The sequence below is a fragment of the Hemitrygon akajei genome, chromosome 29 (assembly GCF_048418815.1).
Source record: "Hemitrygon akajei chromosome 29, sHemAka1.3, whole genome shotgun sequence".
Lineage (NCBI taxonomy): Eukaryota > Metazoa > Chordata > Chondrichthyes > Myliobatiformes > Dasyatidae > Hemitrygon > Hemitrygon akajei.
In genome coordinates this window covers 5,228,882-5,256,366 of record NC_133152.1, presented here as the reverse complement: position 1 = coordinate 5,256,366, position 27,485 = coordinate 5,228,882, and positions in this window count along the sequence as shown.

The window sequence follows — 27,485 nt, the reverse complement described above, 5'->3', positions numbered from 1 at the left end:
GGCATCTCTACTGAGCTGAGCAGATATAAAGAAGGGAAGGGAAAAAATTAATCTAGAACTTTGCTTTCTCTAACTGAAGCCTTGAAGAGTTAAAGTTTCAAGATCACTACACTGACTCTGCCCACTCAGACAACGGCTGCTGCACTTGCCCCTGCCTTCCTTTAGTTTGCTCTTGCTAATCAATTTCAAACATGGATTGGTTGCTAGTCAAAGCTCTATTACACTGATGCAACCCGCTGTTCCCTTTTTCTACTTGGGCAGTGGACCTGACTGAAATCCTCTCCTCTCAACCTTCCGATGTCTGGATTGGTCACTGGTCAATAGTACAATGTCATTCCCAAGTGGCTTCAGGTTTTTGAATGGGTTATGCAAACATGCTTCACATTTTCTAATGACAACTAATCTAAATAAGATCTTTTAAACTAGAACACATTTCATTTCTGATTTCAACAACGTTATTGGAAGTGGTACACATTTTTCATTTTTTGGGGGTATGGCTATTATTGTCAAGCTTAATTATTTTGAGAATGATAGTGAATTATCTTCTTGAATTAATGCAGCCTGGTTGTTCTGATATAAACATGAATTTTAGGAATTTCACCATAGACTGTTTGGCTAGATTCCACTCTAACTCCATCTACAAGTTTGTAGATGACATTATAGGCCAAATCTTAATAACAATGGGTTAACAGAACAGAAAAGAGATGGAAAACCCAGTGACATAGTGTCATGACAACAGCCTTTCCCCTAATGCCAGTAAAACATAAGGGCTGGCCATTAACTTCACCAAGAGGGGCAGTGCACATGCTCCTGTCTAGATCATTACTGATGAGGTCCAAGGGGTTAAGAGCTTTAACCTTCTTCCAGAAGGTTAACATTAACAATAGCCGGGCATGGTCCAAGCACAGAGACTCCATAGCAAATAAAGTTAACCAGTGCCTCTACTTCCTCAGAAAGCTAAAAAGATTTGGCATGCCCCCTTTGACCATAAATGCACTATAGAAAGTGTTATGGCTTGGTTTGGCAACTGTTCTTTCTGGAACCACAAGAAACTGGAGAAAGTTATGGACACATCTCAGTATCTCATGGAAGCCAGCCTCCTCTCCATATACTCCATCTACACTTCTGATCATGCTGCTTCCCTCAGTGATGCAGTCAGTACGATCAAAGATCCCATCCATCCCAATCATCCTCTCTTCTCCATCTCCCATAAGGCAGGAGACACAAAAGCCTGAAAGCACGTGCCACCAGGTTCAAGTACATCAGGCCAGGCAGCATCTAAAGAAAGGAGTAAACCGTCAATAGTTTGGGCCGAAACCCTACATCAGGACTGCAAAGGACCCCCTTCATTTCCAGTACTGAAGAAGGGACTTGGCCCAAAACAACAACTGTACTCTTTTCCATGGAAGCTGCCTGGCCTGCTGAGTTCCTCCAGCATTTTGTGTGTGTTGCTTTGGATCTGCAGATTTTCTTGTATTTGTGATTCCATAATCTGTAGACTCACTTTCAAGGACTCACCATCGTAGTATGTATGTATGTATGTATGTATGTATGTATGTATGTATTTATTTATTTATTTATTATTTTGCATAATTGGCCTTTTTTGCACATTGGTATTTGGTATTTATAGTTTTTCATAACTTCTGTTGCCTGTCTTTATTTTCTGCAAATAATGCCTGCAAGGAAATGAATCTCATGGTGACATATACAGTATTTTGATAATAAATTTACTTTGAACTGTGAACTTGAATGGTATGACTGGGAGAGAGACATGCAGCTATGTAACTTGGTCCGGTGTCTGGGAGACACTGTAAAAAAACTTTACTGAGCTGTATTCATTTAATGGTAAATGGAGGGACTGAATCTTCTTTTGTGATCAGCTATGGAATTCTGAATTTAGGAGCCACATCTGACGTTAGCAGACTCTGTCTTCTCTGAAGTGGCAATTATATGGACTACATCTTTCAGTTAAGTACACAGGGCTGTTGGAGATGTTTATTTTATGAAACAATCCCATGATTTTCCCTGCAAAAGCAGAAAATGCTGGAAGCACTCAGTAGGTCATACAGCATCTATGAAGGGAGAAATAGTCAGTATTTCAGGTCAGTGACTCTTCATAAAACTGGAACAATAAGAAAGCAAGTATAATTTAGGATACAGAGAGGGCAGATGGAAACAGTTTGTGACAGGTGGAGATCAAAGTTAACAAAGTAAGAGCATATCATAAACACAAGAAAGTCTGCAGATGCTGGAAATATAATCAAAGCACAAAAAATACTGGAGGAACTCAGCAGGTCAAGCAAAATCTATGGAAAGAAATGAACAGTCAATATTTCAAACCAAGACCCTTCCTCAGGACTGAAAAGGAAGGGGGAAGAAGCCAGAATAAAAAGGTGGTGGCAGAGGACAAGCAAGAAGGTAATAGATGAGGCCTGTTGGGTGGGAAAGGTCAAGGCCGAGAGAAGAAAAATCTAATAGAAGAGGAGAGTGTACCATAGGAGAAAGAGAAGGAGCGGACCCGGGGGAGGTGATAGACAGGAGGACAGAGTGGGTAATAGAAGAGGGGAGAAGGTGGGAATATTTTTTACTGGAAGGAGAAATCAATATTGATGCCATCAGGTTGGAGGCTAAGCTGAGAGAATATAAGGTATTGCTCCTCCGTCCTGAAGGTGACCTCATCTTGGCACAAGAGAAGGCCAAGGACTGACATGTTGAAACAGGAATGAGAATGGGAATTAACATGTTTGGCTGTCAGGAATTTCCACTTCTGGCAGATGGAACAAAGGTGCTTGACAAAGCAGTGTCTCCCAATTTATGACGGGTCTCACCAATGTAGATGAGGTTGCATTGGGACTGCCAAACACAATAGATGACTCCCAGCAGATTCACAGGTGAGGTGTTGCCTCACCTGAAAGGACCGGTTGGGGCCCTGAATAGACCTCAGGGAGGAACTGAATGGGCAGGGGCAGCACTTGAGCCATTTGCAGGGGTAAGTGCCAGGAGAGAGATTCATGGGAAAGGATAAATGAATGAATGAGGGACATGGGGAAGGAGCAATCCCTGCAGGAAGCAGAGAGAGAGGGGAGGAAGTAAAGATACGCTTGGTGGTAAAATCCCTTTGGAGCTAGCAGAAGTTACAGAGGATGATGTGTTGGATGCAAAGGCTCATGGCATGGTAGGTAAGGGTAAGAGAAACCCTATTACTGGGATAGAGTGACAGGAAACTGAGGTGAGCATGGATGTTCAGGAAATGGAGGGGATGCAGGTGAGGGCAACATCAATAATGGAGGAAGGCAAACAAACTCCATTCTTTGAAGAAGGAGGACATCTCTGATGTCCCAGGAAGGAAAGCCACATCTGGGAACAGATGTTGTGAAGGTGAAGGAACTGAGAAAATGGAATAGCATTTTTACAGGAGATGGGTGGAAAGACATACAGTCAAGATAACTTGGGAATCAGTAGGTTAATAAAAGTTGTCATTTTGCTACTGAGCATCTTGCAACTGAATATTGAATTCAACAGCTTCAGGTAACCAGCTCTTTTTATCCTCTTCACAGATGTTGCTTGGTATTTCCATTTCAATTCATTCACTTCTATCTCTGGCTGTTAATGTTTAAAGTGATGACTACATCTGACTACCTTAAAATTTTTTGATCTGCACCTGATTACAAACGTTCCCTCTAATGTCTCCACCACTCGTCAAGCAGCTTGGAACATGTTTGCCTATAGATTTGGGAAACAAATAAAATTGCCGATACCGGAATCTGAAAACAAGAATGGAAATGCTGAAATGCTGACAGGCAACATCTGCGGAATGAAAAACCAGTTAATGTTTCGGGTCAGTTTCCTGATGATGGATCAGCAACCTGAAATACTGACTGGTGTCACTTGCCACAGCTGCTGCCTGATCTTCTAGTATTTCTATTCCTGTCTGTTTTCATTTTCTCCACCTCTGCCTTTGTGCTGGATATATTATACATGATGCCCTCATCTAAATTATTGATGCAGATTCTGACCAGATGTGGCCCCAGCACTGATACCTCCAATAGTTCACTAATTAAACCAAAACTGACCCAATCCTTTCCACATTCTGTTTTCTGTCCATTATTAAACTCTCAGTCCATGTCAGTATAATAACCCCAATAGCATGCACTCAAATAATCTTGATGTTGCACCTTATCAAAAGTCTCCTGAATGCCTAATGCATGATATCCACTGCCACATCCTGATCTATCTTGCTAATTACAACCTCAAAAACCTCTCGTAGTTTTGCCAGGCTTGGTTTTCCTTTTATAAATCCCAATTGACTCAGTCCAATCCTTTTACTCATTTCAAAGTGACCTGAAACTACTTCCTTAATGAAGGATATTTGCATTTACCTCAGTGTTGACATATCAGAGTATCTGTCCTAGGACCAATATGTAAGTGTCATCACAAAGAAGGCATGACATAACCTCTGCTTTCTTAGAAGTTTGCGTAAATTCATCAAAAACTTCTGCAAGCCTTTATAGATAGATGAACTAAGGAGAATATCCTAACTGGTTGTGTCGTAGCATGGAAACCCCTTTGCCTAGGAACCGAGAAAGCTACAGAAAGTGGTGGATACAGTCCAGTCCATCACAGGCAAAGCCCTGTCCTCTTCACACTACTATCATCAGGCAGGACATACAGAAGCTTTAGGTCCCACACCATCAGGTTCAGGAACAGTTATTACCCTAAAACATCAGGTTCCTGGATCAGCATGGATAACTTCAATCACCACTACTCTGACTGTTTCTGTGAGCTACAGATTCACTTTCAAGGACTCTTTACAACTCATGTTCTCAGTATTACTCTTTTTATTTGCATAGGTTGTCTTTTGCTCATTGGTTGTCAGTCTTTGTCTGTATATGCATAGTTTTTCATAACTTCTATTCATTTTTCCTGTAATTTGAGACAAGAAAGGGTAGTATTTGGTGATGTATACATACTTTAATAATAATACATTTTCTACTTTTTCTTACTATTTTTGTGTTTGCTTCACAGCTGTGGGACTGTTCATAAATTAATGAAAGTCACACTGGACAATTCCTGGGTCTTCTGTTCAAGCCCAGAACCACACAAAAAGGCCAATATTGGCAAACATGAGGAAATCTGCAGATGCTGGAAATTCAAGCAACACACACAAAATGCTGGTGGAACTGTCGACATTTCGGGCCGAGACCCTTCGTCAGGACTAACTGAAAGGGAAGATAGTAAGAGATTTGAAAGTAGGAGGGGGAGGGGGAAATGCAAAATAATAGGGAAAGACCGGAGTGGGTGGGGTGAAGCTAAGAGCTGGAAAGGTGATTGGCAAAAGGGATACAAAGCTGGAGAAGGGAAAGGATCATGGGATGGGAGGCCTAGGGAAAAAGAAAGGAGAAGGGGAGCACCAGAGGGAGATGGAGAACAGGCAGAGTGATGGGCAGAGAGAGAGAAAAAAAGGGGAGGGGGAAAAACTAAATATATCAGGGATGGGGTAAGAAGGGGAGAGGGGCATTAATGGAAGTTAGATTAGTCAACATTGGCATACGCCCTTACCGGGAAGGAGGTCAGATAAAGAACAAAGTCACAAACAAAAAGGAAAACCCCCTTTCTGTAGATGGTTCCTCATCTATATAGGATAGTCAACGGAAACCCAACTGTGGGATATATATGAATGTATAAGAATGCAGAGCCATAAAGCTGCAAGCTTACTCAAAATCATCTGACGGGAGCATAGGAAGGCTGACAAGTTAGTAAAACAATGTGCTGCAAATGCACAGGGCAGCTGCAGATTAGGGAAATTGGAAGGTGCAACATGTTAAGGTTACGGGTTTAACAGAGGAGAAAAAGAAAAACAAAGAATTACAATAACTGATAGAAAGAGCAAGGTCAGAAATAAACAAAGAGCACGAGGTGGTTCATATTAAAGACTAGTGTTATGTGAAATTTGTGGTTCTGGAGGGGAAATGAAACCAAATCATTCAGTGGTACCATGATCTATGTGGATACCAGGGAGCTGTAAGTGCCCTGAAAAGATTAAAGGAAACAGCAACAACATTCAAAACCCAATATTTTCTTCAATCCAAGGGAATAATGTATCCTGTTGTAATATAATTAATTGTGATTGATGTTGTAGTTACACTTGCTTCAAAACCATTACAGCTGACCAATGCACCAGCAATGGTGTTGACACTTGAATACTCTGTGATCAAAATAACTTTTCTCCACAGATCCAGGTGATGGGGCTAATGAAGGTGAGACAGAGGACTCAAATTTATATTAAGACCATAAGACATAGGAGCAGAAGTAGGCCATTCAGCCCATCAAGTCTGCTCTACCATTCCATCATGGCTGATCCCAGATCCCACTTAACCCCATACACCTGCCTTCTTGCCATAACTTCTGATGCCCTGACCAATCAAGAAATGATCAACTTCTTCCTTAAACATACCCACAGACTTGGCTTCCCCACCGCAATCTGTGGCAGAGCATTCCACAGATTCACTACTGTTTGGCTAATAAATTGCCTCCTTATCTCTGTTCTGAAGGGTCACCCCTCAATTTTGAAGCTGTTCCCTCTAGTTCTGAATACCGCCACCATAGGAAACATCCTCTTCACATCCACCCTGTCTAGTCCTTTCAAAATTTGGTAGGTTTTAATGAGATTCCTTTACATTCTTCTAAATAGCAGTGAATACAGGCCCAAAGCTGCCAAGTGGGCCTCATTTTTTAACCCTTTCATTCCTGGAATCATCTCCAGTATTGTGCCACAGTGGATGGTTTGACATGCATGGTCAAATCCTTGTATCCTTGGATATCCCAGAGGGTACAAGGTAGAGTTGTATGCAATGAAATTCTGAATGTAACATTATCAAGTATTCCAGAGGAAACGATCATTAGTCAGCTTTTTTTAGCCCCGTTATTGAGCAGCATCAGGTAATGATTGCTACATTAACATCACCGCTTTGTGAGATCACACTTGTGAATATTGAGTGGAGCAGTGACTCCTACAAGATATATATATAATAGTGAGGTTACAACCAAGCACTTTTTGAAGATTGCTTCATCATTATTACTTATGTATACAGGAGGACATAATACAGGGGCCAAGTAGAGTGAAAGGGGCATTGAAGGACATGAGCAAGAGTTTCTGTCAGGGCCCAGGACTTTTCAAAACTATAGAAAACTTACTAATTTACTTACTTTCTGATTGAAACATATAGAATTATTAAGGGATTGGACATGCTAGAGGCAGAAAACATGTTCCCAATGTTGGGGGAGTCCAGAACCAGAGACCACAGTTTAAGAATAAGGGATAGGCCATTTAGAAGAGAGTTGAGGAAAAACTTTTTCACCCAGAGAGTTGTGGATCTATGGAATGCTCTGCCTCAGAAGGCAGTGGAGGCCAATTCTCTGGATGCTTTCAAGAAAGAGTTAGATAGAGCTCTTAAAGATAGTGGAATCAAGGGATATGGGGACAAGGCAGGAACCGGGTATTGATAGTAGATGATCAGCCATGATCTCAAAATGGCGGTGCAGGCTCGAAGGGCCGAATGGTCTACTTCTGCACCTATTGTCTAATGTCTATTGTCTATTGCCTATTGAATGGCGGTGCTGACTCGAAGGGCCAAATGGCCTACTCCTGCACCTATTGTCTAACCCACACCATCAGATACACCAGGGTCTAAGTGTAGTAGGACTCAGCACAATACAAGGGGGTTAGAACTTATCGCATTGATCCCAGGTTATCAGCAAGTGCAGTTACTGTAGTTTTTAATCTAAATGAAATACTGGTGCTCACCTAGGGTGAAAGAGTTATTCACTCATTTTCTTGGGAGACAACTAAGTAGGAGTGAGCTTACACCAGTCAAAAATAGAAGGAAAAGAAAACCATTGTAATTAGTGGGAGCAGTTTATGCATCGGGGGTAGCAATGGCAATAGTATAGCTGAATTAGAACAAGAGGGAGTCACTGGGCTCGTCCAAAGAAAATAACAAGATAGAAATTTACAAATTGTGGTTTAAGTACGTTGTTCATTGTTTATTTTGCCTGTGAATAAGCAGCATTCTTGCAAATGCACTGTTGCGAAGACACGTTATTCAGCAACAGTCATAGATTATACCAAGAGATGGATACAGTGTCCTTTGGGAGGTCACAGAGTAGCCAAGAAGTCACAATTGAATCGAGAGGAATGTCTGGCCAGGGTAGATACCTTTTCCTGGGGATTAGTTTTTCCATTCTTTGACTGTTCATGGAGGTCAGGTGCACTCAGGTACTTAGTTTTGTACATTCACATGGCTTGTTAACTAAAATATTTATCAGTTAATAGAGATTCTCTCTGATCATTATCATTGAGGATTGATACCTGTAACAAAAAGAATTTAAAAGCCAGGAAAGGTCACAAGAAGCTTTGGCAAGCAGGACTAAAGCGAATCCCAATGCATTCCATGCATATATTAAGAGGATAACTAGGGTGCGAGTAGGACCACTCAAGGAGGAAGGAGGGAATATTTGCTTGGAGATGGAGGATGTGGGCGGGTCCTAAATGAGTACTTCGCATCAGCATTTACGAAGTAGATGGAAGTGGTAGATAGGCAGATCAATGTGGTCATGTTCATTCATTAGGCTATTTCAAGATAAAAAAGGTGGTAATCTCTGAAAGAACATTAAATTGGATAAGTCTCTAGGGCTTGTTGGGATATACTCCAGATTACTGAAAGAGGCAAGAGATGAAATTGCTGGGGCTTTGCCCAATAACTTTGAGTCCTCTAGCCACAGGTGAGATCACTTAGGACTGGCAAGTACCTAATGCTATTCGATTATTGAAGAAACGAATGAGTGATGATCCTGGAAACTATAGACCAGTGATTCTCACATCAGTGAGAAGTTACTAGAGAGGATGCTTAGGATAGCATTTATGAACATTTGGAAAAGTATAGCCTAATTATGAACAGTCAGCATGGCTTTGTATGGGACAGGTCATGTCTTACTAACTTGATATGGTGTTTTTCAAGCAGGGGTCATAAGTGATTCATGAAGGTAGACCTGTGTTGTCTACATGGATTTTAGTAAGGTGCTGATGATATTCCTCATGGGAGGCTCATCCAGAAAATTGAGATGCATGGGATCCATGGTGAATTTTCGATTCAGAATTGGCTTACTCATAGAAGAATTGGCTTACTCATAGAAGACAGGGTTATGGTTGATGGGAAATATCCTAATAGAAGGTATGTGATTAGTGGGGTTACACAGGGATCCATACTGGGACACTATAGTAAATGTAGATGAGTGGGTTAAGAAGCTTGCAGTTGGTACAGATATTGGTGGTGATGTGGATAGCATAGAAGACTGCCAAAAGGTACATCAGGATATAGATCAGTTGCAGATATGGGCAGAGAAATGGCAGATGCAGTTTAACCCAGCCTAAAGTGAAGTGTTTTACTTTGGAAGATCCAAATGTAAAGATGCAAGACCATTGATGCACAGAGGTACTTTGTTGTCCAAGTCCATAGCTCCCTGAAAGTGGCTATGCAAGTGATGGGGTGATAAAGAAAGCATACGGCATGCTTGTCTTTATTAGTCAAAGAACTGAGATCAAGAGCTAGGAAGTTATGTTACAGCTTTATAAGACACTAGTTAGGCTGCTTTTGGAGTGTGGCATTCAATTCTAGCTGCTCATCAGGAAGGATGTGGAGGCTTTGGAAAGGGTGCAGAAGGGGTTTCCCTGGATGATTCAAGATTCAAGTTTATGTTTCATGTGTACATTGAAATGCATCGCCACACATACAAAATGCTGGAGGAACTCAGCAGACTAGGCAGCATCTGATGAAGGGTCTCAGCCTGAAACGTCGACTGTTTACTCTTTTCCATTGATGCTGTCTGGCCTGCTGAGTTCCTTCAGCATTTCCAGTGTATTGCTACGGATTTCCAGCATCTGCAGATTTTCTCATTTTAGTGAAATGCGCTGTTTGCGTTAACAAACAACACACCTGAGGGTATGTTGGGGGCAACCCACAGGTGTCAAACATTCCAGTATCAACATTGCATGCCCACAATGTTTGGCAGAGAAACACAGAGTGCAAAAAGCAACAACAGCAAAAACAAGCCCTGTTCCACTCTCCCACTCACAAACCTACAGTTGAGTAGGACTGCAGACACCAGGTTTTGACCTCCCCAGCAAACTCACTGAGATTCGCAGATTTGGCTTCAGCCAATGGGCCGTAAGTTCCAAACATCTATTCAACCCTTGGGCTTCGATCCTCAGCATCGATCCCAGGGACACCGATCACTGGACATCAGGCCTCTGCTCCAGACTCACCGATGACAGGACTCACCAATTCGCGACCACAGGGGGCCACCAGAACCCATCTCTCCTGCCTGGAGAAAAGTCAGACTCCAGAATCAGCTGACAACTCGCTGACCTGGGGGAACCTCCTCCACTCCCTTGTTTAACAAAATTAAACAATTATAAATCTGAGCTGCGAATCAACAGAGGTTCACAGCTCAGCGCCATTTGCATTGCATTAGAGGGTTTGTACTATAAAGAAAGAGAGGCTGGACAAACTTGGGTTGATTTCTTTGGAGCAGCGGAGGCTGAGGAGAGATCCGATAGAGCTAAGAGACTATGAGAGGCATGGACGGGGTAGACAGACGATATCTGGAAATAGTTCAGAAAATGTGTAGCTTGGGAGGTTGATGGTTGGCTTGAGTTGTTTTGGCGATCCATTTGCAAAGTTTTTGTCACCATATGAGGAGACATCATCAGTGCACTGGTGGTGTCCTCCTAATGCTTGGCTTTTCTGTACTTATCAATCAGCTGATTGGTCATCACAGTTGTGATTCAGGGAGAAAGTATTCTGGCTGATAGGTTGTGTGGCGAACTTGATGTGTTGTGGTCTGAAATTTTGCCCGCATTAGCTCATAAATAGGATTAAGGTCTACATGTCTGTTTACAGAATTATTCACAGAAAACCATGCCTCTAGGAATTCTCTTTCATGCCCGGTGTTTGCTTGCACCATGACTTTCACTGATGCTTCTTGTCAGAGTTAAAATATCTAATAACCAGAGGGTGTGCATTTAAGTATGAGGGGTGATTGATAAGTTCGGGGCCTCAGGTAGAAGGAGACAATTTTAGAAAACCTAGCACATTTATTTTTCAACATAGTCCCCTCCTACATTTACATGCTTAGTCCAACGGTCGTGAAGCATATAGATCCCTTCTTTGTAGAAGTTGACGTCTTGGACCTCCAGAAGTGGTCGACAGCGGGGTGATTGATAAGTTTGTGCCCTAAGGTAGAAGGAGATGAGTTATTAACTTCAAACTTTCTGCATCATCATTCAGAGTTGAACTGCATGTGCATGTAATGAGAGCTGTATAACTCATCTCCTCTACCTTAGGCCACAAACTTATCAATCACCCATCTGTGGACACGTTCTGGAGGTCCGAGATCCATATGCTCCACAACCGCTGGACTAAGTGTGTAAATGTAGGAGGGGACTACGTTGAAAAATAAATGTGCTAGGTCTTCTAAAATTGTCTCCTTCTACCTTAGGCCACGGACTTATCAATCACCCTAAGTTCGAAGGAGATGTACAGAGCAAGGTTTTGTACAAGAAGTGACGGGTGCCTGGAATGTGCTCCCTATTGAGGTGGTGGAGACAAGTACACTGGAAATGTTGAAGAGGCTCTTAGATCGACACAAGAATGTGCAGGAATAGGAAGAATCTGGATATTTGTGTAGGCAGAAGGGATTAGTTTGGCATATCGAAATTTGGATGAGCACATGGATGGGAGAGGATTGGAGGGAGAGGTCTGGGTGCACATAGATGCGACTAGGCAAAAGATCAGGTTGGCATGGGCTAAATAGACCTGAAGGCCTGTTTCAGTGCTGTAGAGCTGAATGACTCTACAACTCTCTCTTCGGGAACCGGATACTGCATAAATGACAAGGAACAAAGAGACCTTATAGAGCATGTACATAAATCACTTAATTCCTGCACAGGATTACAAAAAGATATTATGTGACTGAGGATCCGCTGGAGACTGAGGAAATTTCCACTTAATTGTGGTGAGAAGTAAGCCACTCCCGCCCGGAAGTGACACAGATTGCAACATCCTTCCAGAATGGTGCTCTGCACAAGATATAGAATTAAACCACATCTCTCGTGCCTGCACAGGATCTATATCCCGCCATTCCCTGTATATTCATGTGACTATCTGATATCCTCCTAAACACAACTATTGTATCTGCTTCCACCACTAGCCCATTCCAGCCACCCGACACTCACTGTGTAAAAATAAAATTGCCCCACACATCTCCTTTAAACTTTCCCTTTCTTATCTTAAATGCATGTCCTCTAATATTTGACATTTCTGTCCTGTGTAAACTATTTTCTGTCTACCCTGTCTATGGCTTTCATACTTATGCACCTCTCTCAGGTCTCTCCTCACCCTTCGCTATACCAGAAAGAACAACAGATGTGTGTCCAGCCCATCCTCATAGCACATGCCCTCTAATCCTGACAGCATCTTGGTAAGCCTCTTCTGCACCATCTCTAAAGCCTCCGCACATTTCCTGTTACGGGGGTGGCAAGAACTGCGCAAAATGGATGGAGGCAAATGGGTTAAGGTAAGTAGATTTTAAAATGCTTTGATGAATACTACTGTTTTAATTAACTAAATGAAGTTAATAATGTTAGATTCTTTTTTTAAAAAATGTATTTTTTTTAATTTAACTGTTTTAAGCAAGTCTGATCATCTGAGACATTTAGAAACAGGTGAAAAGGGTTTTCAAAGCAGTCTTATATTACGCCTTCTGAGGCTTCGTCCTGACTGTGGGAGGCAGGCGTTCTGCCATAACAAAGGCTGCAGAAGGTAAATGTACCTGTGGGAATCAGGGAAGGGTAAAGACTATAAGAACTTTTCTCCAGTGTCCATCGATGATTCAGTTCACAAACTCAGCACCATCTGCTTCAACCTGCCATGGTCTCAGCTTGCTCTCTGAGCCAAGAGAATGCTGGGATTGGTTTATAAGTCAGTCTGATGTGTTACGAAACCAGTAACTGGTTTCACTTACCAGCAAAGATAGATATGTCAGTTGAAGTCCAATGGTACTATTTTCAAAAGTTTTATTAATAAAGGGGCACAAAAATTAAGGTTAATACAAACATTCAGATAACATGCGTCAATACTCAATCTAAAACGCAGGTACATTAATAATCACTCAGAAATAAGCTCTTTCGTTGTCTAGGGTATAATACTGAGTCCAATTGGAAATATAAAGAGTCACTCTGAAGTCTGCAGGCTTTTCCCTTTTTGGTTTCACGTGTTGGAGAGAGAGAGAGATTGTTAGGAAAAGAGAACACTTGCCGTTGTCTTTATGAATCAAATCCTCAGCCTCAGAGGATTTGGCTTCCCTGGTGTTAAATAAAAGCGGTTTTCCGTTGGTTCTAGCCACAAACTCCACATTCGGAATTTAACGCACGTGGCTTCCTTCAAAATGGCTTCCCGTTCCCACGGGAAGCGGTATCGTGATTCTCGGTGTCTCCTTGGTGCGTCTGAGGGTCGTCCTCTTTCAGACCCTTCTTTATACTGCTTCACGGGATCTCAGGTGTCAATCAGGTTGCAGGTGATGCAATCTCTCTCTCAACCAGCCCACTTTGCCCGAGGGCTTTACAATGTCCCTGCGAGTTGGCACGTCTGCAGTTCCCAGGTGTCTCCTGAGAACAATGCCACAGTCGCCAGCTTTTGTCCCAGTGGAATGCGGTATCCAGCACGTCGCTGTCTTTCCATTTCCTGTGTCCATTCGGCATGTCTCTCTCTCTCTCTTGCTCTCTCTCGGGTCATTGACTCCCCTTTCACTAGGGCTCTTGCAATTCTCACAAAGGAGGGGGCTGGTATCATAACACCTCCCCTCTTAAAGGTTTTTTACCAGCGGTTAAAAACACAGAGTGGTACAGAGTCTTACAGAAATTTTGAATCTAACACAATACAGAAGCTTTTCTTTTCACTACAGAGTAATACAGTTATACATTCAAGTCAGCATCTAAACAGTTAACAATTACAGTGTCCCTTTAGTTAATATCTTAACATTGCGTACCGTACTAAAGTCTTGTAACATCAGACTTCAATTCAATAACCACCTATTTATTTATTGTTTTCAGCAACAAAACTGCGGAGGTGTGATCTTAGCTTAGGTGCATCTACAAAAGTTTATGCGAATACTAATCGTTTCGGTCGGTTTACTTCGCCGGCAGGTCTCCAAAGGTCTGTCTTTATTATTCACAGGCTTTGGCGCAACCCGTAAAACCTGCTTTGCTGTTTAAAAAAAATGGCATCCCCATTAACCGTCACCTCTTTTCTGGCGAGTCCCCCCGTTGGGACTTTGAGTAATTTGGCGTGGTGAACTCCCGCCCGCCTCGTTCATCGGGGCTATTTTTTCAACACCATGCCCCAAACTGTCAAGACCCTTCAGGCTATTTGTTTTTAATTCCAACTCCTCTTTCAGGTAGCATTTCGAATGCAACCTCTTCACACCCCACCCTGGCGTAACAATAGAGTGGGGGGCCCCGCTATTTCCCGACTCACTCTGTGAGCGATCTGCCAGGTTTAAAATTTCTTCCTTCGACTTGGGAACTACAGACTTTCCGTTTCCTTCAATAACAATCCTCATTCCCCCCTTAAATTCGGCATTAACCTTGGCCCCACTCTCGAATACAAACACCGTGGAACTCACACTTCCCACGGTTACCAAGGTTAACCCTTTTCCTACTGAACCAACCCTATCTGATCCACAAAGACGGCCTGAATCAAAAGTTCCCCTGAATCAAACACCTCAGACTTCCCCTGAGCTCTGTTACCAGGTTCAGCACCACGTGCGCCCCCATCTTGGACACACTCAAACGGGACATTGGCCTCTTCCAGGCTTTCAACACCCGTACCTTTTTCAAATTCTAACGTCCCCCGATCCTTCCAGTTACTCTCTAGGCAGCCCCCCGTTGGGGAAGGCGCAACCCTGCGAGCTGAAACAACCTCCTCGGCCATGTCAGCTGACTTCTCCACAGCAAGGATACCCTTCTCCTCTAAGACTGCCCTCATTTCACTCTCGGGACCATCGAGAACATCTTTAGAACTCTCAACTTCTCCAAACAATTCTGCCAAACCAGACAGATCAACCACGTCCAACTCTGGACGTTTTAACAGCTTTATCCGTTTCTCATCTTTATTTCCTACCTCTAGGACCTTTCTCTTCACTAAGGGGAGGGCTATCTCCTTACCCTTACCCCATTTCACTTTACTACTTTCTGTTTTACCACCCTCGGAACCCTCGTGGTATAGGGTCGGTAAAAACGTCTTGGCCAAATCGATATTGGCCTGATTTAAACTGCTCTCGTTCTCAGCTGCTTTTCTCGACAGGCTGCGAGTGACCGCGCATGCGCGATAGCTTTGGGACTCTAGGGGCGGGGAGACCGTACTCGCCGGTCGGCGGGTCGGCATCATGGCTGCCCAAATCCTCCCTCCTGCTAACACACTTTGTAACAACGCGACCCACTGCTCTTGTGGCCACTTCTGGTTCACTGCCACCTTTTCAAAAAGCAAGAAATAACTATCAACATCCGTCTCCTCGAACGGAGGTACTAATCTCAGCTCCCGACTAACATCAAACCCCTCCTCTCTCTCTATTTCTCTCCCCGCTGCCGCTCTCTCGGCTGCTGCTAACTCTCTGATCCAAATTTCATGCTGTCTTTGCCTCTCAGCTTGATCCTGCTCGTTTTCCACCTCTAACCCCTTCGCCAAATTTAACAAGTCTGATTTGGTGCTCACCTCTAGCGCCGCCACAGTCGCGTTTTTCATAAATTCACACACGTCCATCTTTGCTGGTTTTTCTGTCTGGCTACCTGCGTACCAGATCCAAATTATTTTTTTTTGACTTACAATCCCGATTGACTGACCTCCCCCTTTTTGGTGTCAAATCCCGGACGAGCCCCCACTTGTTACGAAACCAGTAACTGGTTTCACTTACCAGCAAAGATAGATATGTCAGTTGAAGTCCAATGGTACTATTTTCAAAAGTTTTATTAATAAAGGGGCACAAAAATTAAGGTTAATACAAACATTCAGATAACATGCGTCAATACTCAATCTAAAACGCAGGTACATTAATAATCACTCAGAAATAAGCTCTTTCGTTGTCTAGGGTATAATACTGAGTCCAATTGGAAATATAAAGAGTCACTCTGAAGTCTGCAGGCTTTTCCCTTTTTGGTTTCACGTGTTGGAGAGAGAGAGAGATTGTTAGGAAAAGAGAACACTTGCCGTTGTCTTTATGAATCAAATCCTCAGCCTCAGAGGATTTGGCTTCCCTGGTGTTAAATAAAAGCGGTTTTCCGTTGGTTCTAGCCACAAACTCCGCATTCGGAATTTAACGCACGTGGCTTCCTTCAAAATGGCTTCCCGTTCCTACGGGAAGCGGTATCGTGATTCTCGGTGTCTCCTTGGTGCGTCTGAGGGTCGTCCTCTTTCAGACCCTTCTTTATACTGCCTCACGGGATCTCAGGTGTCAATCAGGTTGCAGGTGATGCAATCTCTCTCTCAACCAGCCCACTTTGCCCGAGGGCTTTACAATGTCCCTGCGAGTTGGCACATCTGCAGTTCCCAGGTGTCTCCTGAGAACAATGCCACAGTCGCCAGCTTTTGTCCCAGTGGAATGCGGTATCCAGCACGTCGCTGTCTTTCCATTTCCTGTGTCCATTCGGCATGTCTCTCTCTCTCTCTTGCTCTCTCTCGGGTCATTGACCCCCCTTTCACTATGGCTCTTGCAATTCTCACAAAGGAGGGGGCTGGTATCATAACAGATGAAAGTCCAGGCCGGTGACACGGAATTGTTCTTCAGCCCAAATTACAGATACACATGGTGCATGGTGTCAGTTTCAGATTGATGTAATTTGGCCTCAGTCTCAGGTAAGAAACTACCAAACCAGTGAATGGTGGAGGTGATCAGTAGGATGTCAGGTGAGCATGATTTGTGTGTAACTATAGAAACAGAAGGAAGGTTCGACATTCTGTCTGCTGCCTGGCTGTAGTTGCCCTCCTTCAGTCTCCCTGCACCACCCCATCCCCAAAGCCCTTTCATCTCCCATCCTACCATCCTCCTCCCTACCCCTCACTCCACTCCTCTCTTGACTTCTCCTCCACCTCTCCCCTTGACTCCCATTCTCTCCTACAATCATCTCCTCCCTGCTCTCAATATCATCCCCTCTTCTCCACTCCCAGTCTTCCCTTTCTAAGCAAAGCTCCATTCCCAATCTCTCACACTCTCCTCACTTTCATCTCCTTTAAATCAGCTTTACACTCCTGTTCTTGTCTTCTCTTCTCTTTCACTGTAACCTCTGACCATCAACCCCATTCCCAGCTCCCCCTTCCACCTGACCTCCTCCAACTTCCCAGTTGGAGGCCTCCTCCAGCCGCAGGCCTCTCTGCCCATCTGGTCTGTGCTGACCAAAATGTCCAGCTTAGCCAGTGCCATTTGTCACCCTATCCTACTAAACTTTCCTGTGCATGTACTGGTCAATTTTACTGAACTCCACTGCCAGTTCATTTCATGAAGAGGACAGGAGAGATTGGGGAGGGGTTAGGGGAGCACGATGGGATGTGGTGGCATTGTGATTAATTTATTAGCTCAATATAGGACTCTGTGGTGATGATTCAGGAATGTGGCTTTAACTCCCAGCAAAGCCGCAGAGAAAAAATAAACTTGCTTGTTTAACCAATTTCAAAGGGGTATGAAACCTTTGGATTAATATATCAAAAAAGAGCTGGAGAATGAATACAACAGAAAACAATTCAAATCTTAGCTCCATGATTGACTTCAGGTGCAGTCAAAGATCAGATTGGATGGTGGTCTTGCTTCAGTGCCCATGAGAGAAACCTGGAAAGCCCTGTTACTACATATGCAGACAGAAAGAGACACACATCGAGAGAAACACAGACAATCTCACACACACACTCAGTAATGTGGGAAGTGCAGACCATTCCACAAAGGGAACAGGGAGATTGCTTGTGAGGTACAGTGCTCCATACAGAGCTTCTCTTTTCACCTGACACATGGATTCAAAGTTTTCAATACTGTCCTAGTGCTTCCTTTCTTTTAATAGCACCCATGGACCAGAGCTCTGCAGGAGCCCGTGGAGCTGTGACGCTTCTTCAAAGAAGCCCAGAGAACATCCTTTAATCTTTTATTCTGTCTGCCAGGTGATCTCTCACAACAGATCCTGGGAGAGAGGAACTGCTTCTGGAGTTGGGTATCAGCTATGTGAAAGACATTGCCTGATCAAAGTAGCTAACGGAGTGGAACTAGGTGCTCGTGTCAACCTGGGACGCGATGCTGACATTAGCTTGCTTATCCTCCCAATGCACCTGGAGGAATTTCATCTTTCCGGTACACACACACACACACACACACACACACACACACACACACACACACACATTTACAGGAGCACACATGTACATATGGGCATAGGCACATTTACCCATGTACATATTTACACACTCACTTACACATACACCCACACTAAGGACATCCAAAGACAACAATTCGAATCAGTAAGAGATACTGAGATACCAACAGAGAGTTGAGGTGGTTGAGTTATGATCCTAATTTTCATTTCAATAGTGAGTGGTCATGGCCCTTGGTTCGTGCCTGTTGAAATGCAGGAACACAGTTCTAGCTGCCTTGCCATCTGCTGAGGAAAGGTGACTTCTCTGTGAACAAATGCAGTTCAGAGCTTCCACCGGGAGCTGGTTCTATGAAGGGTTAAACCCCACTCTCCTGTAAAATAAACGGAAGTCAGCAGGTTAACCAGCATGAGGAAACCTTGTTAATTTATATCCATTCATATTGCTCCTTTGACCCTTCACACTTGCACCGTAACCTGTTTGGAGAATGACTGGACGAATTACTGAAGCTGATGAAATAAGAGGGTAAATGAGCTTGCATGGTCAATTGAAAATATCAAAGCACTCTAGAATAATTTAGAGATTTTACACCCATTTTTCACTTTGTCAAGGTCAGAATTGTTCTGGAATATTTCCTCAGAGGGACTTGTGAAAATCTTATGCAACAATGATTCCAATTCTTGCTGCACCTGATCACTGTTTAGTAAAACATCGGTGATGCTATTTCTTCATTCACCCTCCATCCATCTGAATAGAATAATAATAAAGAAGAAACTAGTAAAATCATTCTGATCACACTGAGTATCTATCTTATAACTTCCTTATATTGTCAACATTTCTCAGTCATGAAATAAAACTAACAGTTACAATGTGGGAATCTAATCAAAAGTAACATCAGTGTTGAAAATCTGTCCACCAGTGTTTCTCTCCATAACTTCCTCAGATAAGATCAAAAGTGTGGTCAAGATGGAATGCTCCTCCTATCAGAAGTGGGATGTGACTACATCGGCTGGAAGTAGACCCAAATTCAGCATCTGACTGACCGGGTCAAGGAACTGGAACTGGGGTTGGATGTACTCAGGATCATTTGGGAGACTGAAGATATTACAGATGAGATTTTTGAAGAGGTTGGTCACACCTAGAGTACTGGCTTCAGACTGTAGGTGGGTGACCATCAAGAGAGGTAAGGGGATTAAGAAGTCTATTCAGAGTTCCTCTGTGGTCATTCACTTCAACAACAAGTTGGATACTGCTGGGAGGGATAACCATCAGCTCACCGCAGCAGCTGCCAGGCTGGTCGCAGTGTGGTCAGCTCTGAGGGTCAACAGAGAAGGGTAAAGTCAGGGAGTGTGGTAGTTATATGGGACTCAATAGTTAAGGGGACAAAAAGGAGATCTTCTGGTCACAACAGAGTCACCAGGATTGTGTGTTGCTTCCCGGGTGCTAGGGTCCATGACGTTTCAGAGCAGCTGCAGGATATTTTCAAGGGGGAGGGAGAAAGCCAGAGGTCATGTTGCATATTGCCACCAATGACATAAGCAGAAAAAGAGAAGAGGTCCTATACGTTGAGTATATAGAGTTAGGAAAGAAGCTGAAGAGAAGGACCTTCAAGGTTGTAATCTCCGGATCACTCCCTGTGCTAAGGGTTAGTGCAGGTAGGAACAGGGGAACAGCATGGAAGAGTGAGTGGTTGCACAGATGGTGCAGGGGACAAGGTTTCAAGTTCTTGGATCATTGAAACATTTTCTGGGGACAGAGTGAGCTACACAAGAGGGATGGGTTGCACCTGAACTGGAGGAGAACCACCACAAAATTCTGGAGGAACTCAGCAGGCCAGGCAGCATTTATGGAAAATAAAGCAGTCAACGTTTTGGGCTGAGACCAGAGGGCGTGCCTTGAAGGTGAGAGGAAGTGGGTTCAAGGAGGATGTGTGGGGTAAGTTTTATACCAAGAGTTGTGAATTTCCTGGAATGTGCTGCCTGGTATGGTGGTAGAGGCAAATACATTAGAGACTTTTAAGAGACATTTGTATAGGCACAAGGATGTAAGGATGATGGAGGGATATGAACATGGTTGATGGAGGAGGGATTCGTGTTTGGGTGTTTTTGATTTAATTTTTAGCTGGTTTGACACAACATTGTGAGTCAAACGTCCTGTTCCTGTCCTGTACTCTTCTATGTTCTATGCATGCTGAACTTCCAAGTGGGGTGTCCACAAGATCTCTTACATCTGTAACAACATTTACTGGAATTTATTTTTGTGAACTTCACTATAATCTCTGGAATCTCCCCCTGAAATTTCTGAAAGTTCTCTCATGGAGAAATCCTTTGAATCTAAAGCATAGACCAATGTTACAAAATCAGATGTTACAATTGAACTTGCATTCACCACTTCCACTGGCAACTCATTCCACACTCACACCACCCTCTGAGTGAAGAAGTTTTACCCTTCACCCTAAATCTATTGTCTCTAGTTCTAGTATACCCAACCTGAGGCGAAAAAATCCTGCATGCATTCATTCTATCTGTACCCGTCCAGATTTTATATATCAAACACGAGAAAATCTGCAGATGCTGGAAATTCAAACAACAACACACACAAAATGCTGGTGGAACACAGCAGGCTAGGCAGCATCTATAGGGAGAAGCGCTGTCGACGTTTCGGGCCGAGACCCTTCGTCAGGACTAATCGAAAGGAAAGACAGTAAGAGATTTGAAAGTAGTGGGGGGAGGGGGAAATGCAAAATGATGGGAGAAGACCGGAAGGGGTGGGATGAAGCTAAGAGCAGGAAAGGTGATTGGCGAAAGTGATACAGAGCTGGAGAAGGGAAAGGATCATGGGACGGGAGACCTCAGGAGAAAGAAAGGGGGGGGGGGGGGAAGCACCAGAGGGAGATGGAGAACAGGCAAACAACTAAATATGTCAGGGATGGGGTAAGAAGGGGAGGAGGGACATTAACGGAAGTTAGAGAAGTCAATGTTCATGCCATCAGGTTGGAGGCTACCCAGCCGGTATATAAGGTGTTGTTCCTCCAACCTGAGTTTGGATTCATTTTGACAATAGAGGAGGCCATAGATAGACATATCAGAGTGGGAATGGGACATGGAATTAAAATGTGTGGCCACTGGGAGATCCTGCTTTTTCTGGCGGACCGAGCGTAGGTGTTCCGCGAACTGGTCTCCCAGTCTGCATCGGGTCTCACCAATATATAAAAGGCCACACCGGGAGCACCGGACGCAGTATACCACACCAGCTGACTCACAGGTGAAGTGTTGCCTCACCTGGAAGGACTGTCTGGGGCCCTGAATGGTGGTGAGGGAGGAAGTGTAAGGGCAGGTGTAGCACTTGTTCCGTTTACAAGGATAAGTGCCAGAAGGGAGATCAGTAGGAAGGGATGGAAGGGGACGAATGGACAAGGGAGTAGTGTAGGGAGCAATCCCTGTGAAAAGCAGGAAGGGGGGGAGGAGGGAAAAATGTGCTTGGTAGTGGGATTCCGTTGGAGGTGGCGGAAGTTACGGAGAATTATATGTTGGACCTGGAGACTGGTGGGGTGGTAGGTAAGGACAAGGGGAACCCTATCCCGAGTGAGGTGGCGGGTGGATGGGGTGAGGGCAGATGTGCGGGAAATGGGAGAGATGCGTTTGCTGTGTTCTACCAGCATTTTGTGCAGATTTTATATATACCTGCTTTGTTATATGGTTCCAAATGCATTGCATTGCTGGAATTGTGTCTGAATTGCACCTCAGTCTTCTCTCACCCTGCAAGATTTGGCTGAAGTAAGTTCAATTTATAAAAAGCAAGAAGTTTGCTGAGCACTTTATTTAGTAAATACCATAAGACATAGAAGCCGATATAGTTCATTTGCCCCATGGAATCCGCTGCACCATTCCATTGTGCTGATTTATTATCCCTCTCAAACCTATTCTCCTGCTTTCTCCACAAAGTCTTTACGCCCTTACTAATCAAGAACCTATAAATCTCTGCCTTAAATATGCCCTGTTACTTGGGCTCCACAGACATCTGTGGCAATGAATTTCTCAGAATCACCACTATCTGACTAAAGAAATTCCTCCTCATCCCTGTTTGAAAGGGGTGCCCTCGCATTCTGAAGCTGTGCCTTCTTGTCCTAGACTAGGCCACTTTTGGAAACATCCTGTCAGCATCCACCCTATCTAAGCCTTTCAAAAAGTGATAAGTTTCAGTCAGATCCTATTCTTCTAAGCTACAGTAAGTACAGGCCCAGAGCCATCAAACACTCCTCAATCTTTTGAGGAATATATCTTTTATTCCCAGGATTGTTCTTGTGAACCTCCTCAGAACCTCTCCAATGGCAGAACATCCTTTCTTAGAAAAGAGGCCCAACAATGCTCGCTATACTCCAAATGTTAAACTTAAACATCCTTAAAATTTGTGTTTCAGTGCTTCTTTGACATCTCTCACTGATCTTTCAGCTGAAGAAGGGTCGCGGCCCGAAACATCGACTATTTATCAATTGCCATAGATGCTGCCTGACCTGCTCAGTACCTCCAGGAGCTTGTGTGCATTGCTTTGGATTTCCAGCATCTGCAGAATTTCTCATGTTTATGACATGTAAATCTATTACCATGAGGTCAATGCCAAGACCCCTGCTGTTCAGATTCCACATCAGTGATCTCAACCAGAGGACCACATGTCATGTGGAGTTTGAGAAGAAGACAGGGAAAATGTTCAGAATAATAGGTAGAAGCAAAGGAAAGACTGACGAATAGTAATATGAAAAAATGTGATGTCACCCATTTGGTAGGAGAGTATAAAATCATTGGAGAGTGTCAGTGTTCAATGTCTTTGTACATGATTCACTGGAAGCTTTTGTACAAATATAGCAAGTAATTGTGGTGGCAAAGAGCACGCTGTCTTTAACTGCAAGAGGATTGGACTGCACGAATAAAGATATCTGATTGGAGCTCTGCAGGTCCTGACAAGACCATAATGGGATATTGTGCAATGATCTGGTCTCTCTACCTGAGAATCGGTATTCTTCTGGTAGAGGGATGCAACATAGATTTAGCAGATTGATTACGGGAATGGCAAGCTTGCCATGTAAAAAGAAATAATTTAGATTGAATTATATTCCTCTGTTTAGAGGAATGAGAGCGAATCTTATACAAAACTCAGATGAATTTTGAAGGGCTTGATCAACATGTGTAGGGAGAATGTTTCCCTGTCTGACTCTTAGTGGAGCTGCACTACTCTGCCACCTGGCAGTGGTGAACCTTTGGAATTCTCTGCTCCGGATGACAATAGAAGCTCAGTTATTGTATTTATATAACACAAAGACTGAGCCTGAGTGTTAAGGGAATCTTTAAAGCTCAAGAAAATGGCACCAATGTGGAAGGTTAATGAGGATTGTAACGAATAATGGGCACAGGCTTGAAAGGTTACAGAGCCTATATTGGTCCCACTTCTTCTGTTCTTATAAACAGAATTAACAGTTTGGGTTGATGACCTGTGACCTGAATGAATAACAGTGAGAGAAAACAGGGATGTTGCTGGGACTTAAGGACCTGAGTTACAGGAAAAAGTTGAATTAGTTAGAAGTTTGTTCCATGGAGTGTAGAAGAATGAGGGGAGATTTGACAGGGGTATAGAAAACTAAGGGGTTATCTATAGGGTAAATGTAAACAGGTTTTTTTCCACTGAGGTTGAATGAAATCAGAACTAGAGGTCATATGTAGTTTAAGGGTGAAAGGTGAAATATTTAAGGGGAATTTGAATGGGTACTTTTTCATTCAAAGGATGGCGCAAGTGTGGAATGAGCTGCCAGCGAGTGTAGTGGATATGGGTTTGATTACACCATTGAAGAGAAGTTTCAGATATGTGCATGGATGGGAGGAGAATGGAGGGCTATGGTCGAGGTGCAGGTCGATGGGATAGGCAGAATAACACTTCCACGTGGACTAGATGGGCTGAGGGTCCTGCTTTTCTGATGTAGTGCTCTATGATTCTATGACTCTGTAACCTGAAAAGGTTTGCTCTGCTTCTCTCTCCCGAGACACTGCCTGATCTGCGGAGTGTTTCTAGCTCCTGAGGTTCTTGCTTTTCAGTTAGAAGAACAGAGATCTTGTGTTCCCCATTAACCAGATGCTGATTAGTCACCGTGTTCCTTGCTGTCAAGATGTTCCCATGTAATCAGCATATGGACTGAGTGTTGACAGGCATTTTGCCCTATCCCCATTCTAACCACAACAATTCCCACTGCAGGATTTTATACTCCAATGTTGCTATTTCTCCTGTGCAGTTAATCACACCATTGTTTCGTTCAGCACTGTGGACTCAAACCAATCCTTGTGCAGGGTCAAAGCTAAAACTAATGGCCATGGGCTCCCCAAATCTTTAATTGACCTTTTCATTCATGCTCATCAATCAGTTTGAACCCTTTCTTTTGGTTTTATTGATCACTTGGGCGTTGCAGGCCTGTGTTGTATCTGATTAAGAGTACGTGAAGAAGCACAAGGAGATGTGGAGAGTTGCAAGAACATGTACAATTAGTTTATTCCAGACCCAAACACACTTGGTATGTTTGCATACTTCTGGTACATAGCCTCCTCACACATGTACACACACAGCATTCCTCAGTGGGATCTTTTGCCACTGTGAAATTGCACCAACTTTGTCTTTGCCGGTAAAGTGTGTCTCTCAGAAAGATGAAAAGTCCATGAATGGGGCTTTTGTGTTGACCAAAGGAACCCCTGAAAACTCAAACCCACTCCGGCCCTCTGCAGGGGGCGGAATGGAGTAACTCGATATTTCCCCGCTCTCAATAGAGCAGTTACTGTTTTTGGGTATTGTTATAGTGTATTAGTGTGCTGGTATATAGTGCAATAACAATACTTTTATTGTTGCTCCTCATCCATAAAGGATGCTAACATTACATGGAGACACAGAAATAAATAAACGTTCACTAAAATTCTAATTATCCAGAATCCTTCAGACTTTGTTAGTGATGGAAGAGGAGATGTTTTTGGACTATTGGAGGCTACTCCTGTTAGCAGCAGCGCATGTTTACGTAAAATATAGAATCAGGCCTTCATGATCAATTTAACTCTTCCTTCCTTCACAGGGCATAACTCACCATTTTTCTTACATCCACATGCCTATCCAAGAGTTTTTAAATTGCCTCTATTGCACCAGCCTCTAACATCACACCCATCGCGTGTCCCAGGCCCTTACCACTCTCTGTGCAAAAAACCTACCTCTGTCATCTCACATAAACTTTCCTCTACTCACCTTAAGTGGATGTCCTCTGGTATGTTTAACCCACCTGTTCTTCAACATTAGACAGAATAATAAATTTTCCAGTGAACCCAGTGAGTTTAAAAGGAATGCAGGAATGAGACTGGGACCCAATAATCCAGACACCAAACATCAGGATTCCCAAATAATGAGAAGTCAGATCATTGAGTCAGATCGTACTCTGTAAAAACTAAATAGAGTTTTTTAAAAGAATTTCAGCTTCCCTTTTGCCTCCTAATCCACATGATGATGATCCCTGTGGACATTAAGAGGGTTGCAGATACTAATTTTTAATACAATTTTTTTGAAATTTGAAGCCTGTATTTATTGCTTCAGGCAGAAAAATGTTAGTGTAAGCCCTGTGCGCGTGTCCATTTAACTGGGTACCTTGGTTGCCTCCTGCTTCAGACCCCTAATAAACAACATCAATACAAAGCCTCCATCCCCTTCTGGAAGGCTGATCGTTTCAAAACTGCCCTCAAGTCTTTCTGTGAAGATTGCGCTTCTGTGCCATTTGCACATCAGATTTAAATTTCCTTACAAAAATGCAGCTCATTCAAATTCAAAAGTGTGAAGACATATATTATTTTTTTATCATAGTTATATTGCGTTATAATTATTTCAATCATACCTTATAAATCCTGAAAATGAAGCACATCAAAGTGATGGAACATTACAACGTGACCTCACCTGAAGGGAGATTTTGCTCTAAATTTTCCAGCTGTTTTAAAAGTCATTTGTGTCACAATACTGCCACCTACTGATAAGAACGAATCCTTGAATCCACCTTGAATCCTCACATCCACGATCTGAATCATCACAACAGAGTTCTTCCCTTCTCAGGCAGGCCTTGGGGATACAGGGTGATGTACTTGACACCACAGTGTGGGGCAAAGGTGGACAATGAGGCCAATGTGAGAGCACTTATGCACCACACAGTTGCACCCTTAGCTCATGACTGTGTGGTCAGATTCTCAAACTCAAACTCCATCTACGGGTTTGCAAATGATACTGTCCAGGAGCCACATCTCAAATGATGTTCAATTGAAGTATATGAAGGAGAAAGAGAGCTTAGTAATGGGTGTCATGACAACAACCTTTCCCTCAATGTCAACAAAACAAGAGAACACAGGACCACAAGACCTCATAAGAGAATCAAGTCATTTGGCCCATCAATTCTGCTCCACCATTCCATCATGGCTGATTTATTATCTCTCTCAAGCCTATTCTCCTATCTTCTCTCCTCAACCTTTGATGTCCTTACTAATTAATAATAATAACCTCCATATTGAATATCATCAGTGGTCTGTGGCAATGAGTTCCACAGATTTGCTACCCTTTGGCTAAAGTAATTCCTCCTCATCTCTGTTCTAAAAAGATGTCTTTCTATTCTGAGTCTCCTAGACACTTCAATGTAGGAAATATCATCCCCATGTCCACTCTATCTAGGCCTTTCAATATTCCAAAGGATTCAAAGAGATACCCCCAATCCCTCTAAAGTCCAATGAACACAGCCCCAGGATCATTTTCGTAAGCTCACCTGGACCCTCTCCAATTCCAGCATATCTTTTCTGAGATAGTGTGCCCAAAAATTGCTCACAATACTCCAAGTGCGGTCTGTTGAATGTCTTATAAAGCCTCAGCATTACACCCTTGCTTTTATAGAGATGTAGAAACATAGAAAACCTACAGCACACTACAGGCCCTTCCGCCCTCAAAGTTGTGCTGAATACGTCCCTACCTTAGAAATTA